This window comes from Rattus rattus, chromosome X, assembly GCF_011064425.1.
Source record: "Rattus rattus isolate New Zealand chromosome X, Rrattus_CSIRO_v1, whole genome shotgun sequence".
In the NCBI taxonomy this organism is placed as follows: Eukaryota; Metazoa; Chordata; class Mammalia; order Rodentia; family Muridae; genus Rattus; species Rattus rattus.
Genome location: NC_046172.1, coordinates 22,124,961 through 22,146,020, shown reverse-complemented (window position 1 = coordinate 22,146,020; position 21,060 = coordinate 22,124,961). Strand labels below are relative to the sequence as shown.

The 21,060-nt window shown below is 38.9% G+C and overlaps 1 pseudogene; it reads right to left on the bottom strand.

The window, feature by feature from the left end:
- Positions 1-19,209: 19,209 nt before the first annotated feature.
- Positions 19,210-19,758, bottom strand: LOC116889055 (annotated as a pseudogene).
- Between the last annotated feature and the right edge of the window lie 1,302 nt (positions 19,759-21,060).

Sequence of the window (21,060 nt, the reverse complement as noted above, 5' to 3'; positions counted from 1 at the left end):
GTAAAACTATAGTAAACAAGGAATTATGAGGACATAGGGCAATGAACATGAATCCATGGAGGAAGAACAGGTCTGAAGAAACCTACCACAGTTGATCACCAAATGACCAGAACTCACAGTCCTCGACTCCTAGTTCAATTCTACAGTAGTATTTATAAACCACTTTCACTCACCTTCTTGAGAACTCTTTTTCTAAAAACATAATGAAGGGTTTGAAACATTCCAGAGGGACTCAGAGAGAGATAAGAAGAAAGACAAGAGAGCGGTGATGCTGAAGAAGACTGAAAATGGTACCTAGCATTGTTCCTGTCTGTGGAGTGCATCCTCTCAGGATCTTTGAAGACTAAGTCAATGGAGCTGTTGAGAAGTTCCTTCTCTGTCTTCATGGATGCAGCAACCAAAGCTAATGGCTAACCAAAGCTAGTGGAATTGAGCTCCGTGCACAGTAGGCTGAGGTCCTTAATCCTGGAATATGATTTATGGAGAAAAGATGGGCCCCAGCAACAGAAAGAACTGTCTGTGCATCACATGACCACCACTGCCTTAGTTGCATGACTTAGGACATGTCACCTTTCCTCTGAGCCTCTGGTTCCTTCAATAAATCATCCTGCTCTTTCCTTTTTACATTAGTGGGCACTCAGTGACTTCGAAAGCCATTCTATGGATAAAGAAGCCTATACTCTCAAATTTTGCTTAGAACACCCAATTCTTACTTTCCACGTGCAAGTATTTTATTATACGTGGGCCACCTTGCCCTCCCAGTTTTCCCTGTTACAGCATTATATAGTGAAAGTAACTTATTTTTCCCTGTCATTCTGGTAAGGAATCCATGGCTTACAAAAGCCAAGTAGTTTGCCCACATCACAAATCTATTAAATGGTAGCTCTTAGTGATACGTGTAGTGCCAGAACACAATTGTGTTCTTTAAACACAATACTTCTCTGAGCCTTATTGACAGTAGTGTCAATCTCAAAAGGTGGTTGCATGGGATAAGAAGAAGAATAATTGCCATGTCCTTAGCATAGTGTCTGCCATATAGAAGTGCAGAGTAAATGCTAACTTTGGGTTCAATGTGGTATTTCCTGATCACATGTTTGAAATGGGAAGGGGAAAAATAGCCTCAGAAATGCTTGCAGTTATTATCTTCCATTGAGAGCATGTGAGGTGACACGGACAGTGGTAACACACAGCTATTTGCCATAGTTTCCATTCTCGTACATGCTGTCATTTTATCTTCTCAGATAACCCTCCATGATGCATGTCAGCTAAGCTTGACCACGCTTAAAGCATGGATGCAAATGCTAAGGCTCAGGCGACATTCATGTGGCTAGTTACAGCACCTACATTAGAAGCAGTATCACACAGTTCTCATCCTCAGCTAAGGAGGCCACTAAGACAGCCATAGCCTAGATTCACCTATCTAAAAATATTAAACAAGCCACAAGTGTGAGTCACACGTGCAATCGTTTTCTGGCAGCCTCGTCTTTAAAAGGTAAGTTTCAGGTGGAGTTGGCTCTAGCAATATACTTTATTTAACCTTAAAATGTGTGTTTCAACATATAAAATATTAGCAAAGTATATTCCATCCTATGGAAGAGCACTAAGAGTCCTTAAGTGCTGAGCCATCTCTCTATTCCCTATACGCAACTTATAGTAATGTTTCTGAAATACTTCCTGCATAGTCCTGCTTTCTTAGATTATGCAGAACACATTGAGTCTGACTTCTTGACTTTGGGTCATTGCGAATATCCATTTGGGCCCATATATTCAGAGATCACTAAGTCTTATGGCATTCTCCATATGGTTCATTATTTCATTGTGATGAGTTTATAAGCATTTTTGAAAACATTTGAATGTCTAAAGTTACCTCATGAAATACATGTATTCTGTTTTACAGAAAATATACCCGAGACAGTTTATATTGGCAAATTATCATGTGTTGTTTGAGCTCACTGAGAAGCTGGCTCTGGAAGCAGGGTCCCCTCCTCCACTTCAGACCCAAGCACATTTGTCTCAAAGTGTTTCCAAAGACTGTTTTGTTAGATGGGCTTGTCCCCCAACTCTGTAACAGGTGCAAATAAAACATCAAAACAGACAAAGCAAAATAATTGTGTCCTTGAGAACAGCATCTAGGCAGTAGCTCATATCGAACAGATGTTACTATTGTTTATCCCATTATATAAAGGGGCTTGTAGTGGAAAGAGAAACAGAAGGTCATCTAAGGAGTTAAAGCTCAGTTGTGAACACCAGCTGACTGTTTCAGTGTTTCTAGTCAGTTTCTACTGGGTGTTGCAAATGTTCTTTGTTTCTTTCTTTTTCTTTTTCTGATGATGCTATTTGTTGCCATGCCTTCTTTTACTTGGAAGCCTCACCAAGGTTAACACTTTGCTCTGCCTGAAACTCTATTGGGAACGCCAGCTGACTGCTTCCATAAGGCTTCTCCAGTTAATTCAGTTAATTGCTGGTGGGTATTTATGAGCCCTGATTTGATGATGTTACCTTTCTGCTAGTATTTGTTTTTGATTTGGAAGCTTCACACAAAAAGCTCTGCTCTCCCTGAGACTCTATTGAGAACTCCAGCTGGATGCCTTAAAGGCTTCCCCAGATGAGTACCAGTGAGGAGCATGTAGGGAGGAGAGAGAAAATGGGAGAGAGAATATAATATATAATATTTGTTTTTCTTAACTTTGGCTTGGTATATATACTCAATAAACTCATTCATTCAAGAGTAAATTATATCTATCATAAATAATTTCCTGAACCAAACCAAACAAAAATATTCTCATATTCAGCAGGAGTAATTGTAAAAAAAATGAAGAGAGGATAAATGTGATAGCAATAAGATCAGGGAGAAAGGAAGTTCAGCCAATAGACCTTTGCCCTAGGATCCTTGTTGTTGATTAGAGGATCCAACTGACTGATGATTACCTGGGTTCCTACATCAGCATCCACTAGATAGTATAACAGCTACTGTGGATTAGTCTCCCTACAAAACATTTAGGCAAAAGAAAACATCTATCCATCACATTTATAGCTATTATATTTCTACAATTAAAACTCTTCTTCCTAAAGTCTTGGATTTTTTTAATTATTTCTTTAAGTTTTTGAGATTATAACAATAACTACATCATTTCCCCCTTTTCTTTCTCCAAACCCTCCCACACATACCTCCTTGCTTTCTTTCAAAATCATGACATCTCTTTTCATTAACTATTTTATGTACATATATTTATGTATACGTATTCCTTATATTATATAATTATATATTATATAACAAGATCAGCATTAAAGGAAGTTCATCCAATAGATCTTCCTATATATAATACATTAAATATATATTATGTATATGTATATACACATAATATATTATACATTATATATATAATGTAGACTGACATGTTATACAGACTGAATCATTGTGTATAATGTCACTTATATGTACATGCTTCGTGGCTGACTGACTGGTATTAGACAGCCAAGCAGGAGGCTCTTGTTCTCCGCGTTCCTTGGCTGCCTGTAGTTCTTTGTGTATGACTAAGGACTCATGGGTAAGGACTTGGGCTTTCCCTGGTCCATGTTAGCATGTCTATTGTTGTTATCCTTGTTCATATCATGTTTAGGCAGTTTTGTTGGTGAGACTTTATAGGTGTCACTTCTGATATCCCTAGGAAACACGGTCTCACAGCAAATTCCCTGTTCTTCTGCCTCTTACAAGCTCTCTGCCACCTCTTCCACAATGGTCCCTCAGCCTTAGGTGCAGAAGTTGTATAATTGATGTATCAGTTGGGACTGGGTTCCACAAGTCTACATTTTAACTGATTGTGCTGGGAGTTATTTTTTAGATGATGTTTGACTCTTTGAGAGAGCATTGTCAGTACAGATGGAAATTTTCCAGTTAAATTATATATGTATATTATTAATCAAAGTATGAGTATTATAGATTGCAGGGCAGTGGACCAACCAGAAAACTTGGTAAGGTCGAGTGGGTTTGGAAATTCAGGTACCCTCAGACCTGAGGATGGTAGGCATTTCACCCACTCTTGAACAAGTTCCTGTCACGTGATCCACAGCACCCTATGGAGAGGCCGTGATAATCAGTCACATAGGGGCAGATCCCCAAGCCCCTTTACATGCAGATGATGCATCCCTAACATCTCAGACCAAGTCAATAGAAAGCATCTGCTTTTAGACCCCAACCCACACCAAAATGTTTATGAGACCTTGTCCACAAGGAAGAAAGCATGAGAGACATCTCATCAAAGATCCTCTGAAAGCGTCTGTCATATAAGAGCTGTAATACTTTTAGGATAAGAGTGTTCTCTCTTGAAGCTTTCACTGCTGGAAGGTGCCTGTGCCTACCATGGTCCCTTTCCGACCTTGGCTTGCCCCCCCAGCGCCCTGCGGAATATTCAAGCCCCCACTGGCTTTTAGCGTCGATTGGACCCCCCCTTTGGAAAGTGCAACTCTTTGGCTAGTCTGGCCAGGTCAGACCTCTGTAGATTTCCGCAGATAGCATCCCGTACACAGAGTTGCACTAGGTATTTTGGGTATATAGTTAATAGTGTGATTCCTTATGAGATTTTCAGACATCCTCACTATCATTTTACCCTCCCTCAGTAGAGCCCAGCAATTATCCCATTTTTCTCTTTAGATCACTTATACTCCGCTATTTCCCTCTAATGATCCCCCCTCTCACCCCTACAATGGTCCCGTTTTACTTTCTTGGTTTCTGCAGTCACTCTAGGTTGGAACTAGGAGCCTCAGATGAAAAAGAACATGTGAAGTTTGTCTTTCTGCATCTGGGTTGTGTCATTCAGTATCTTTTCTAGTTCAATTCATTTACAGGGCTGGACTCTGGAGAAAAATGAGGAGGGTCTGACAAGATGGAGAGGATGCAGATGGCATCTTGACTCATTTTACATGTAATTAAAAGAAAGCTTATAGATGCAGTTGACCTATCCCAGAACCCTGCTTTTTGATACTTGATGGAAATTTCTACACATTGTAAAGCTGGCAGATGTGTTTTAGACTTTGAGACTGTGAAAAGTAGGGATCACTCACATCTAACTCTCTCTCTCTCTCTCTCTCTCTCTCTCTCTCTCTCTCTCTCTCTCTCCTCCCCTGTGTGTGTGTGTGTGTGTGTGTGTGTGTGTGTGTGTGTCTGTTTATTTCCTGTAAAAGATTTATTTGGTCTGCACAGCATATTTCTAGTAAATAAACTTGAATCAGGTATATCTGTAACACCAGCACTTGAGAGACTGGAAATTCAAGATCATCTGAGCAATATAGCAATATCCTATCAAAGAAAAAAAGGAATAAAGGGAGGGAGGGAGGGAGGGAATAAAGACAGGAGGGAAGATTAACCAAAGGGGAAAAAGACTGACCAAGAGGCAAATAAATATGTCAGGCTAATGAGTTCATTAATCACATCAAATGATTTAGACAACCACAATAAAATGCAAAGTCCATAGAAGAATCTAACACCTCTTGGATAGATTCTGTTGGAGTTGGTCATTTTGTCACAGGGAGGGACTATATGTACCAGGGCTAGACATAGACAGGAACCAAAATCAAGCTTATCTCTATCCGCACTATGCTTTGGTCAGAAGAATAAAAAATAAGGGAATGTGTCTTAGTAAGAGTTTTATTGCTGTGAAGAGATATCATGGCCAAGGAAACTTTTAAAGGAAAACATTTATTTGGGGCTGGCTTCCAGGTTCAGAGGTTTAGTACACCATTATGGAGGGAAGCAAGCCAGTGTGCAAGCAGACATTAAGCTGGGAGAGCTTGAGAGTTCTACATCTTGATTTACAGGCCGCAGAAGGAGACTGTGCCACACTTTGAAGCTTGAGCATGGGAGACTTCAAAGCCCATCCCCACACAGTGTCACATTTCCTGCATCAAAGCCATACCTACTCCAACAAGGCCATTCCTCCTAGTAGTGCCATTGCCATGGGCTAAGCATTCAAACATGAGCATCTGTGGGGTCCAAAACTATTCAAACCACCACAGCATGTATTGAAGTATTTGACTTCAATAAATTTAAGACACAATGAGATGTAAGAGACATCATAATTTTATGCACCATCAAGATATAAATACACCATGAAGCTGGGTGTGGTGGCATATTTCTATATTCCCAGTATTTGGCTATTGAAGGCAGGAGGATCCTGAGTTAAAAGCCAGAGTGGCTACATAGCAAGCTCCAGACCTGCCTTGTCTACACAACCATGCCCCATATACAAAGTAACAAAAGGAAAGAAATAAAACCTTTCAACTAAGCTGCCTAAAGTAGTATATTTTATTTTATTTTTTTGGTGGGGGGAGTAGTATATTTTTTTTGGGAAGTAGTATATTTTAAAGACTTAAAACTCCTTTCCTTATTGAATGATCCGATTTTGAATTAAGTTGATACAGTTGTTCTTTTTCCTCACATACCATCCCTAGCTTATATTAAAAGGTTGGAGCTTGAGTCTTCTGAATGAATTCCACTTGAAATGAGAGACAGCTGTGTCTCTCCACACAAAATCTGCCTCCACACCATGAAAAGAGTTATGCTATGCTCCACTGTTGTCTCAGGGTTGTCTTACAAACTGCTGATGTCAATTCTCCACATGGGGGAGCCTGCATTTTCTAGACTTTTACCTGCAGAAGGCACTGAGATCTTCAGTTCAAGAGCTCAAGTTGGCACGTGAGCGGGCACTGCCCACTGCACAGCTGATATCACTTAAGTGCATAATTGCATTACATGCAGTAATGAGGTAAAGGGTAGAAGAAAACACTCCTAGAACTGATGGAGTCAGGATTTAGATTATTTAGATTCCCACACTCTTATTTTCCAAAAGAAATATCATTGCAGGTCTAGAGGTCATTTTTTTTAATCTTTGAAAAAAATAGTGAGTTTCAATAGACATGTTTTCATGAGGTCTCTGTGTTGGTTTCTTTGAGAACTATTTTTTCTCAGGAGAGATGACACACGGGCTTAAAAACTTAGCAGAAGCTTCACCTCTAAAGTAATAAGTGAAACCACCAGCTCACTGTGATATGAGTTAATCTAGTTTTACTGTGGCAGCATGTATCATATTTTGTGGGGATTCAGTTATACTCTTCCCATTTAGGAATGGTGGTGAAAGAACAAACTGATGTTTTAAAATTGAATCAAATTAGCCAGCACCTAGAGAAGGTATTTGCTGAGAGTCCAGAGTTACAGATTCACTGTAAATCTCTGGCAATAATGGAAGATCCCAATGGAAAGGTTTTGAATGCTGAAAATATTTTTCAGCTGAAATTCCATAAATATTTATGTCACATTACCCAGTGATTATGCAACTGACACCTGTAGCTAGTTTCAAGTATCAAGAGCCAGACACTCAATAAATTTCTATTTTAGTTCTGACCTGTAATTAAACTTTAAAATCACAAAGTCTTTCCTCAGGGACATACATGCTTCTTTTTTTTTCTTTGATAGGGGGAGGTAAAGAATAAATAGGAAGTATGGCATCAATAAAAGAGGACACAGAAAACAGAAGCACTAAATGGAATCCTAGAATAATATCCTTTTCCATCTATAAATGGAGCCTATGTCCATAGGCTGTTAAATAAAATAGCTGACTTAAAGGGATTAGAGACACTTTAAATGGTGACCTCTGGACAGATTTCCCCAAGGCACACGTGGATAGTTAGTCTTTACCTAGGGACAGAACATGGTGCAAGATGAATAGGAGAAGCTGCCCTGTCTTTCAAGTGCTACGGAGCCCACTATTACAGTCAGCATTACCCTTGCTTCAGGTGCCAAGTAGAGTTCATCAGCTGTGATTTTATGAGATCATGAAAGAAGCTGAAATACTTCTATGTAGCTATAGAAAAGGGTAGCATGGAGGCCAAGAATCATTATCAGTTGTTGGGGTGTTGACAATGGAGTCTTCTGAAAACTGTTACTGTTTGTATAAATAGTAACGTGGAAGCCATTTGTTTCTTAGACATAGAAGCTACTTCTCTTTTTTATTTTATTAAAAATCTTTGCCTTTACCTGTCACAAATTACTGATCAAAATATTGCATATTTATAGGGGATGCGGGAGTGAATCTAGTAGAGGAAAAGGTGGGATGGAGAGCTAAACACCATGTGCCTGCTCAAAGAATCTTGATCCAGCCATACCAACCCAGCCCCCATCTGAAATGGCTCCCAGCAAACCAGTGAGACGAAGCAAAGAGACCTGCACCCTGATGCTGGTCTCTGGAGTCTGAATTCCCAGGCATCCTTGTGGGTTCTGTCTTCACATTCCCTGCGCCCCCCTCTGATCCTGGTTCCAACACATATTATTCCACTCAACTAGGTCCACATCTTTCAAAACACCTTCAGGACTTTTCCAAAAGATAATGTCTAAGATGTTTCCTAGGGGCATAATTTTTGCCCTCTATAAATAGGCAGAATTCCATGGCAAATAAATCTAGACTCTTTTAGATTATATGTGAAGGGAATAGATTTACAATGAAAAGCAGACGTGGGTTCTGCCAAAAGTTTGCCAGCTTTTCCAAATTCATCTAATTCAGATTAATTCTTTTCCTGTACAAAACTTCCATATAAAGTAAAATATCCATATGCATATTGAAGATCTTTTCATGGGATGAAAAATGATCTAATTCTTCCAATTAATTAGGTGTCTGAAAAAGGGTGGGATGCTCCTAAGAGACTGGGAGCAAATAGACACAATTGAGCCACCATGAATGGAGATCTGGACACAGACAATAAAGAGGGCATTGCCAAAATTTCCCTCAAGTTGCCTACTGAGTATGTCACTGCAAAACTGTTCTTCTGGCACATGTATCCCCTCCCTGCCTCATCTCTACAACATATGTCTGTGTCTGTACAGAGGGCATAGAGGGAAAGCACATCAGCACTAAACTGGCTGCCAAGTAGACAAAATGCTCACAAGAATGGATGAGTCTGGGTTGTTACAGTTGGCCAGACCTTTCGGCATTGTTCTGGCACGGTTTATATCTAAATCAGCACTGTCCAAAACAAACACAATGCAAGCTATGTAGATAATTTTAAATGTCTTAGTAACCACGGCCTAAAAATGGCAAAGAAATTTTAATAATGTAGTTTATTCAGCCTTATAATCTAACATAACATCTACTCGATATGTAATTAATAGAAGTAAGTTATAATATTTTGAATGTTTCCCATAGTAAGTGCTTGAAATCAGTCTTTTTGTCTCTCTCACAGCACATTTTGATTGGAACTCACCATATTTGACACGCTCAAGGCTATTGGCTTCAGCATGAGATAACCCTCTTGCCTCCTGTAACAAAGTAAACTGAAGTCCGGAACCTCAGCAAATTCATTGGATACATAAGGTGACTAAATATTTTATCTGTCTGTTTGAAAGGGAGAGCTGGCTTTCTCAAATGTGAAGTGTGCTATTTCAATCTGTTGTAGGATTTTTTTTTATTCTTGTGGTATGTTTTTCTCCCATTTAGAAAAATTGAAATAAATGCACAGGACAGAACAAGTATAACACATCTGTCAGGATTAATTTTTGTCAACTTGACACAACCAAGAATCACCTGGGAAGAGGAACTCAACTGAAGGACAGCCCAGATCAGATTGGCCTGTGGCCATATCTAGGAGAATTCTTGATTGTTGATCGATATGGGAGGTCCCAGCCTACTGTGTTTGGTCCCACCCTTGGGCAGGTAGTCTCAGGATGTATGAGAAAGCTAGCTGAGTATGAGAAAGCTAGCTGAGTGCCAGTCAGAGAGAGAGAGAATACCAATAAACAGTGTTCTTCCAAGGTCTCTGATTTAGTTCCTGCCCCCAGGAACCTGCCTTGTTTATCTGCCCTGATCGCTCAATGACGGACTGTTACCTAGAAAGGTAAGCTGGATAAGCATTTCCTTCACCAAGTTGCTTTGGCCAGTATTTTATCACAGCAACATAATGTAAACTAGAACATCTATACATTTTCAACCTACCTATGTTCTTTTATAAGACTGAAAAAACACACCTATTTCTCGAACATCAGATTGTACAGTGACATATACTTAGTGATGAAAAGAGGATTTGCAAACCTTAAATTTAATCAATTGATGTATCACTTTTAGAAATATATCAAAATGAACAGACATCATATTTTATGAAATAATTCACACAGCTGTCTGTCAGTGGAAACAGGACCTTTCATTGAAATGCCCTGCTTTATATTTTTAACACTACTATCTCACTAATTTTCTCACAAAATGACTCTTTGACAAATGAATAGCAGACATCAGCCACAAATAACATGCCATTTCTCACTTTTGGATTTCAGTAATCTTCTTAAACTACCTGTATTTGAGGGCAATGCAAGGTTTATAGAACGAAAATGGGCAGGGAAGTACCTTGATCAGATAGCCAACTAGAGGTCTTCCGTATAGTTCTGGAGAGATTGTTTATCACCCAAGGATAAGTGTTTGGTTGATGGAGCAAAGAAACTTTGAAATACAGCTCTGTGGTCTACACTAAGTTATGCACTTGATGGTGTTCTTTAACTAACATGGACACAACCTGTGGACTAGAAGTTGCTCTAGCTGTCTACCTTTTAGTGGCCTATTTATATAAAGGAAAAATTGAAAAGAAATGAAAGAAATCTAGGCCACTTATAAAAAAAAAGGAAGATGAAGTGTTTTTGACTATAAATATTTTAAGATTAAACATAAGAAATTGGTTCATTAGTGAGGAAAAATATATCAGAATAAAAGTCTGTAAGTGTTAAGAGGAACCAGCCCTCCAGTAAAGCAGAAATTTTCTCTACAGAATCGAAGCACCCCTGTGCCACCAAACTAACATGGACATTGGCAGTTCCTGAAGGGTAAGCATTCTGTCATCAGAATGTCAACTTCTAGAACCTTATCTGTGGAATTTACTGAAAATCCAACTCTGGAACATAGTAAAGGCCCAGGAAATGTTCATTAATCCACTAGGCTTCTACTTCTTTCTAAAGCAGCTTATTCTATTTATGGACGTCTAGTGTTTAAATTACTAATATTTATTTTTAGAGTGTGGGGGTGTGGTGTGTGTATTTATATGTGTGTGTATAGAGAATCCACCTGTCTCGATTTTCCACAACAGTGTTGGGGTCACAGATACAAGATGCCATGTCCAGATTTTATATGGGATCTGTAGATCTAATGCTACAAGCACTTCACTCACAACCAATTCTCCAGCACGCAGATTGTAAATATTTTAAAGCACAGTAATTGTTATTTTAAAGGACCTTTATTGTCTAGAAAGGCATATTTGATTTGTATATGTAAATTACTGAGGCTCAATAGTAGGAGCATTGAGGTTCATGATACTATTCTTCCTACTCTTACCTGGGTATGAAATTATTCATAATGAAAAAGAACCATACACTCAAAGAATTAAAAAATATAACTAACATATGATCCAGCATTCCTACTAGTAGGTGCGTACCCAAAGGAAATGAAATCAGTATATCAAAGAGACACTTGAACTCCCATATTCATTGCAATACTAAGCACAATAGCCAAGAAATAGAAGCAACTTTAATTCTGTCAACTAAGAATGCATGGAAAAAATACCGTGGATATACACCATGGAACATTATTCCACCACAAAAACCGAATGAAACATTATCATCTGTAACACAGATACTTTTAACTATGTTAAAGTAAATAATCCAGGAAAACAAAAAGAAGTACCACACGGTTGTACTCATTCATAGAACATAACAAAATTGAGCTAACAGGATTTAACAGAACTAAGGGAAAGTAGGCGAGTAGAAAGGCATGGAAAAAGTTAGTCCATGGATACTAAGTAACAGAAATAATAAGTTCTGGTATTCTACTGCACATTAAAGGGACCATAGATAATAATAATATAATGTGCATTTCAAAAACAACCAAAAAACAGAGTTTGAATACTGTCACCACAAAGAAATGTGTTGAAGAGATAAAGTATCATTGTTTTAATTTGTACATTTATTATATCTCTTTGTGTTATGAACACTATTATTCAACACTATTTTATTCAACACTATTTTATTACAGAATTCTTCTGAGTTTTGACTCATTAAAAATAACTGTAAAACTAGGGGAGAGATAGTAGTATGTAGTATTTTTCTAACCTAGTTTGACCTGAAAGCCTTTTAGAATAGAATTTTGTGGGACAATCAAAAATGCTGATTGAGTTTGAGGGCAATTTTGCATCCATACTGGTTAATACAGAGCTCCTTTCCCCCATTCATGCTGGGATTGAACCTAGGGTCTTGTGTACATTTGGCAAGCACTCTCCCATGGAACTCTACATCACCAGCCCTTAATTTGGAACTTTTGACCAACAAAAAATCTTGAAGATTTTTATAAAGCATCTCTTAAGCATGTCTGCCTCATCTCATCTGTCACTGATTCACGTTCATTCTTATTCTGCCTTTTGGTCTGATGTCTAAAGTTCTAAATTGAAATGATGTCATGCATACTATACCTCCCTTCATCTGAACATTCGAATCTGGGGGACTAGCACCCTCTGAGGTGACTTTCATAGGGACCTTCCTATCTTTGGACTCCTTGAGAATTTGTTTTATGTGACAATAAAGTTCTGATCTTATGCTGGAATTTCTAACACTGGCCAGGCATTCCCTGAATGCTCCTGTTACCCAAGAGCCATCTCCAGCTGTCCAGTTCATTCTAGTCCTGTCTATTTCCTGGAACCCACAAGACTCGCATGTTCATTCTATCTCCATTCTCTGTGTCCCCTGAAAAGACACTTCTAGCAAAGCCTTTCTTATTGGGCTTTCTGTAGATATTCCACAGATGACGGTCTCTGTGTCCCCCAATCATCATTTGCAGCCACAAACAGCTATCTGGTGAAATTTGTTGGTTACACCTGTTTTTCTTCAGTTTCTGAGTGCCTTTCCAGTATCAACTGAGAAACAGAACCAGAGAACTGGTATAAATACCTTATAGAGTTTCTCGTCAAAATATTAGACTGCGAGAAGCCTTAGTGGATCCATTTGATGAACCCTAATTATTTCCCTAGCAGCGAGTATTTCTTGATTAAGTAATATTCTGGGGTTGTCTTATAGGATACCAAGATTCTATCTCACAGGGACTTTTTATTCAGAAATCCTTACATTGTATATATTTAAATGGTTAGGCTCAAGTTATGTACATTTAATTAAAGATAATAGAAAAGAATTTCAGATTTATTTTTATAGATTTTTATTGAAAATTTTACTTAGAAATTATTTAAATATACATACAATATGAAAACCTAATGTTTAAAAATTTGCTCTAAAATGTACTGTTTGTCCCAATTGAACATGTAAATGTCAGGTGGTTAAAATATTGAATTCTCTCATTTTCCCTCATGATTTATAGATATAAATTCCTCCCTCAGGGCAGAAACATTCAAGGAAATGGATATATTAAATATGAACGAATAAGCCATTAGGAAAATACTAGTTGTGACAACTGAGTCAAGAAATGGGACTTCAAGAAAATAAAGTGAGATTTGAATGAATCCACAGATTGAAAGGCTTAAGGGAAGTATGGCAATAGTATTTCAAGGTCTAATAAGAAGAGATTACAGTTAGTTTTAAATGAAGTGGCAGGTACATTGTTTTAGAATTCGGAGAAAATAAGTAAAATGATTATTATGCAGGAGTGCCAAAAAGCAAGAGTAAGGGGTTGGGGATTTAGCTCAGTGGTAGAGCGCTTGCCTAGGAAGCGCAAGGCCCTGGGTTCGGTCCCCAGCTACGAAAAAAAGAACCAAAAAAAAAAAAAAAAAAAGCAAGAGTAAGAAGAGAGGCAAACAATCATATATTTGTTCCCCGAAACACATTAGGAAAATATACACAGTCAGGAAGACTCTTACTATGTTCAGTGACCTGGGGAAGATAGCTTTTTATCTGCTTCATAGTAGCAACCATATGTAATATGGCTTTATAATCCTTTGTAGTGCTGAGTCTTGAAACATAGGTCCTGGTACATGCTAAGCAAGCACTCCAACACTGAACTGTGTCACTGGCCCTAACAAAGGATTATAATATAATAGGATTTGGGGGTTTCTTTGGATTTTTTGTTATTGTAGATATTCATGTCCTCAGCAAATAGGTACAATCTACTTCTTTCCCAATCTATCGCTCTTTATTTCTTTTTTCCTTTCTTATTGCTATTATTAGAATCTTTGGTGTTAGGATGAAAAAGAATCATCAATCTGGTTCCCTGTCTGAGTGAGGAAGCATTCAGTTTTTTTCTTCCATCAACGGAGATGATAGATTTGTGGTTTTATTTCTTTTCCTTTTTTATTGAATATTTTATTTATTTACATTTCAAATGTTATACCCTTTCCATTTCCCCCCTGGAGCCCCTCTTCCATCCTTCCTCCATCTGCTTCTATGAGGGTGATCCCCCTCCCACCCATCCACTCCCACCTCAACACGCTAGCATTCCCCTGTACTGGGGAATGGAGCCTTCACAGAACCAAGGGCCACTTCTGCTATTGATGACAGAAAATGCCATCCTCTGTTAGGTATGTGGCTGGAGCCATAGGTTGTTTCATGTGTACTCTTTGATTGGTAGTTTATCCCCTGGGAGCTCTGGGGGGTTTGGTTGGTTGAAATTGTTCTTCCTATGGAGTTGTAAACCTCCTCAGCTCCTTGAGTCCTTCCCCTAACTCCTCTATTAGGGATCCCTTGCTGTGAGCCTCAAAATCTATATTTGTCAGGCTCTGGCAGAGCCTCTCAGGGGACAACTATATTGGGTTCCTGTCAGCAAGCACTTCTTGGCATCAGCAATAGTGACTGAGTTTGGTGTCTGCAGATGGGATGGATCCCCAGATTTCTGGATGGCCTTTCCTTCAGACCCTGCTCCACTTTCTGTCCCTGTATTTCCTTTAACAGGAGCAATTTGGGGTTAAAATTTTGAGAAGGGTGAGTGGCCTCATCCCTCAACCCTGGGGCCTGGCCTAACCTCTGGATATGGTATCTACAGGACCTCCCTCCCCTTTGTTGGGTATTTCAGCTAATCTTATCCCTGTTGGATCTTGGGAGCCTCTTGCTTTCCTGGCATCTGGGACTTGCTGGTGGCTACCCTCAGTTCCCCATCCCCATTGCTACACACCTCTGTTCAAACTCCTGTATATCATCTCAGTCTCTCCCCATACGTAATCCTGCCTCCATTTCCCTCTCCCCCTCCTCTCTTCCTCCCAAGCCTCCCACTCTCCAACTCCTGTGAGTATTTTGTTCCCCCCTTCTAAGAAGGACTGAAGCATCCCTGTTTTGGTCTTTCTTCTTCCTGAGCTTCATATGATCTGTGAATTTTGCCTTGGGTATTCCGCAGAATACATTTGTGATTTTTATGCATGTCCTTTATCAAGCTAAAAAGTCCCCTGTACTTCCTATTAACCATTCTTCAGAGTTTGTTTTCATGATCACCTCTTGTTTTAATTCTGAAATAACCATAAATTTTATTTATCTTTTTTATTGAATAGTTTATGTATTTACATTTCAAATTTTATCCCCTTCCCCCTCATTACCCCTCCCCACTTCTATGAAGATGCTCCCACTCCCACCCACCCGCTCCCCCCTCAACACCCTGGCATTCCCCTGCCCTGGGAAAAGTTCACAGGACCAAGGACTTCTCCTTTTGATGCTGAGCAAGGCCATCCTCTGCTTCATATGCAGCTGGAGCCATGGGTCCCTCCATGTGTAATCTTTGGTTGATTGCTTAGTCTCTGGTTGCTCTGTGGTGTCTGGTTGGTTGATATTGTTGTTCTTCCTATGAGGTTGCATACCCCTTCAGCTCCTTCAATCCTTTCTCTAACACCTCCATTGGGGTCCCTGTGCTCAGTCTGATGGTTAGCTACAAGCATCCTCATCTGTATCAGTAAGGCTCTGGCAGAGCCTCTCAGGAGACATCCATTTCAGGCTCCTGTCAGCAAGCACTTCCTGGCATCAAAATAGTGACTGGGTTTGGTGGCTGCCTATGGGATGGATCCCCAGGTGGGGCAGTCTCTGGGTGGCATTTCTTTCAATCTCTGTTCCACTCCTTGTGCCTGTATTTCCTTCCAAGACTATTTTTGTTCCCCCTTCTAAGAAGGACTGGTGCATCTATATTTTTGTCTTCCTTCTTCTTGAACTTCCTATGGACTGTGAATTGTATCTCGGGTATTCCAAGCCTTTGGGCTAATATCCTCTTATCAGTGAGTGCATACCATGGGTGTTCTTTTCTGACTAGGTTTCCTCACTCAGGATGATATTTCCTAGTTCCATCCATTTGCCTAAGAATTTCATGAAGTCATTGTTTTTAATAGTTGAGTAGTATTCCATTGTGTAGATGTACCACGTTTTCTGTATCCATTCCTCTGTTGAAGGGCATCTGGGTTCTTTCCAGATTCTGGCTATTATAAATAAGGCTGCGATGAACATAGTGGAGCACGTGTCTTTTTTATATGTTGGGGCATCTTTTGGGTATATGCCCAGGAGAGGTATAGCTGGATCCTCAGGCAGTTTAATGTCCAATTTTCTGAGGAACCTCCAGACTGATTTCCAGAATGGTTGTACCAGTCTGCAATTCCACCAACAATGGAGGAGTGTTCCTCTTTCTCCACATCCTCACCAGCATCTGCTGTCACCTGACTTTGATCTTAGCCATTTTAACTGGTATGAGGTGGAATCTCAGGGTTGTTTTGATTTGCATTTCCCTGATGACTAAGGTTGTTGAACATTTCTTTAGGTGCTTCTCAGTCATTCATGATAAAGGTCTAGGAAAGATCAGGAATTCAAAGGCCCATACCAAAAACATAGTAAGAGCAATATACATCAAACCAGTAGCCAACATCAAACTACATGGAGAGAAACTTGAAGCAATCTCACTAAAATCAGGGACTAGACAAGGCTGCCCACTTTCTTCCTATTTATTCAATATAGTACTTGAAGTCCTAGCCAGAGCAATCAGACAACAAAAGGAGGTCAAAGGGATACAAATTGGAAAAGAAGAAATCAAAATATCACTATTTACAGAGGCTATGATAGTATACTTAAGTGATCCCAAAAATTCCACCAGAGAACTACTTAGCCTAATAAAGAAATTCAGCAAAGTGGCTGGGTATAAAATTAACTCAAACAAATCAGTAGCCTTCCTCTACTCAAAGGATAAACAGACTAAGCAAGAAATTAGGGAAACAACACCCTTCACAATAGTCACAAATAACATAAAATATCTCAGCGTGACTCTAACTAAGCAAGTGAAAGATCTGTATGACAAGAACTTCAAGTCTCTGAAGAAGGAAATTGAAGATCTCAGAAGATGGATAGATCTCCCACATTCATGGATTGACAGGATTAATATAGTAAAAATGGCCATCTTGCCAAAAGCAATCTACAGATTCAATGCAACCCCCATCAAAATTCCAACCCAATTCTTCATAGAGTTAGAAAGAGCAATTTGCAAATTCATTTGGAATAACAAAAAAACAGGATAGTGAAAACTATTCTCAACAATAAAAGAACTTCTGGAAGAATCACCATCCCTTGACCTCAAGCAGTATTACAGAGCAATTGTTATAATAAAAACTGCATGGTATTAGTACAGAGACAGTCAGGTAGATTAATGGAACAGAATTGAAGACTCAGAAATGAACCCACATACTTATGGTCACTTGATCTTTGACAAAAGAGCTAAAACCATCTAGTAGAAAAAAGACAGCATTTTCAACAAATGGTAGTGGTTCAACTGGAGGTCAGCATGTAGAAGAATGCAAATTAACCCTTTCTTATCTCCTTGTACAAAGCTCAAGTCCAAGTGAATCAAAGACCTCCACAAAAAACCAGATATACTGAAACTAATAGAAGAGAAAGTGGGGAAGAGGCTCAAACACATAGACACAGGGGAAATGTTCCTAAACAGAGCACCAATGGCTTATGCTCTAAGATCAAGAATTGACAAATAGTACCTCATAAAACTGCAAATCTTCTGTAAGGCAGAGGACACTGTCATTAGGACAAAACAGCAACCAACAGATTGGGAAAAGATCTTTACCAATCCTACATATGATACAGGGCTAATATCAAATATATACAAAGAACTCAAGAAGTTTGACCCCAGAGAACCAAATTATCCTATTAAAAATGGGATAGAGACCTATTCTCAACTGAGGCATATCTAATGGCCATGATCTCCTCTTCTAATAACATATGTACTCATACTTATTGTGGAAGATTGGGGATATATATATAGATAGATAGATATAGATATAGATATAGATATATAAATATATATATGTTGATAGCCCCATTGTTAGGGAATGTGATGGTGAACATTTCTGGTTTTCCTTAATTGTGGGGGGATTGTAGTGATAGCATGTATATGAAGAATAATAGTTGGATCTCGAAGGCCAACTAAAGTAATATTTAGAATCACCAAGTTTGTCAATATGGTCAAGCCCCTTGGCACATTAGTTAACTGGATTCACTTTCATAAGCCTAGATGATTTAATGGATGAAAAATTAATCCAAATATTTTAGGAAAAAAATCACTAATTTAATCCACCAATTTATCAATCTTGAGAAAGAAAGAGGAGTCAAAATTCAGCATTCACATTCTTTTTTGTCATGATGCTAGTAAAATATAACAATAGTCATATTCCTTTAATTATGTCAAAGATTTCTCCAGAAAGCTGACCCCTTTAAGAAGTCCTCTTTGTGTTCTAGTCAGCTTCAGAAAAACACTGCATTGAGAAACAAGCATATTATGTGGGATTCACTGTATTTTACTGCACCATCTTCCCTTGCTCACAAGCAGTATAGATATATGCTTATAGAGTATATGAGGATAAACAATAGCCAGTTCCTATCACACACATTACCGTACAGTTAAGTGTGGTTAACATGGGCATGCACTGCCCAGAGATCTTTCTAGAGGACCTATTAATGGAAGCATATTTGAGTGATAGCTTCAAAGATCTGCATAGAGGCGATACTTCCCTTGGATATTCTTAACTAGGGTCATGGTACAGGTACTGATTTAACATTAATTATCTTTCCCAGTACACTATTCCTCCATGGGGCAATATTCGTCTCACAATTAACCATCAGCCTGCCCCTAGATTATGTTATGATCCAAAGGTCTTCCTCTATATTATATTCCCCTATCATTTTATTCTTTCAAATGAAACATACCTGCATATTTTTTATTAAGTGATTCTTTATTTTATCTTCTCTCCATCAAACCCTGAGCCACCCACTTTCTCCAAACGTCCTGGGTAAGTGCAGGCAAAGGAGCATACAGGGCAGATGAGAGGCTGGAGAAAGAAGGATGCGAGATAGAAGTAGGGACAGCTGCTTCCCATGGTGAAGAGGATGAGAAATGCTCCCACTAGGCAAAAGAGCTCTATGGCCTCTGAGATGCCAAAGCCCAGAATTGCATAAGAGAAGAGCTGTTGCTTCAGAGAAGGGTTCCTGGCATAGCCAATGATGAGGTTTCCAAAAACAGTCCCAATCCCAGCGCAGAGCCAGACATCCCAACTGTGGTAGCCCCAGCCCCAAATGAACTTGGCAGCTGTGTCGATGTTCCTTGAAATGATGTTGGTTTAGAAGCTTCAGCCAGGGATAAGTGAGGTCACAGGACTCTAGACTGCCAAGCTGCTGAGCCACTCCTCTGTCAATGTCTCTGGCTGGTTCAACACCACTGCAGACAGCTGAGAGGTGTTCTTGACTAAGGAACAGTTAGAGATGAATTTGGAACAGGCATACATTATCCTACCAAGGCAGGAGAGCTAAACCCAGAGCAGAGAATACAGAAAGTATACCTGCATTTGACCTAAGGACTTCCCCACTGTAGCACCTCCTTTGCATCAAAGGAGTTTCTACTGATGCAGCTAATCCATCTTAGCTCATGCCTCTTGGAAGACCCAAGCTGACCTATTAGAGATATTCTGAGCAGCAAATGAAGTTGAATAAATAGCAATTTGAGGGGAAAAGGTTTTATATTGTAAAGAAAATAAACTCTTGTTAATATTTGGAGTTGCTCCTTTTGAAATGAATTATTAATGGTTCATAGATTATATCTTGCTTTCCTAATATTTCTTGAAGTATAATATATACAGAAAATCCAAAAGTTGTGATTAAACAAGTATTTAGATATTTCTAAACTGAACACACCCATATAATGAGTAACCACCCAGATTTTAAAAAAATAAACAATACGATCAACAGCTCAAAAATTATTTTTATGTCTCTTCCTCCCAATTATTATATCTCAAAGATAACTGATGACTGACTTATAACACACAGAACGTTTTTACTTTTTTCTGTAAATTCACATAAATGAAGTCATTTAATATACACTTTATCTTTACCTTTTTAAATTTAACACTATGCTTTTTAAAGATTTATCCATGTTTTCCATGTAATAATACTGCACTTATTATTGTGGTGGTAACACACAATCTTACTTAAGTCTAGGCCTTATCAATGCAACACCAAGAATCAGATTAGAGTTGCCTAGCCCGAGTGTTTTATCATCTTCAATTTTCACCTGACTTTCTCTAATTCACTGAAGGCAGTTTCTGCTTCTCCTCTGAAGTGAACTCTATTCCACACAGGTCATGACATGTAGAAAATGTTCCCAAGAGGCTGTTTTCCTTCCCAAGAATCCTTTTCATGTTATCTAATTACTCTCCCTGGGACCGTTATATCTTTCCAATTTTGGAGGATTACTGTTCCCTCTTTGTCAGTCTTTGGCTATATAGTGCTCTGCCTCTTGATTTTGAGGAATAACTTCTAAATGCCTTCCCATCAATTTTCACCATCATATATAAATTCAGAATTCAGGCCCATCACCAATTCCAGGCACCACAGAACACATAGTGAGCTGTACAAAAGTTTCATATAAGAGAAGAGTGATTTCTTTCTTTAGATATCCTCTCTGGTTCGAAGAAGCATCAAATTCCCTAAACCACACAGCCATCTCTGAGAACAAGATGCTAAAAAGATGCTCACTTCATCTTTTATGACCATCTTGGTACTGGAAAGCAACTGTCTCACTCTCTAAGTCC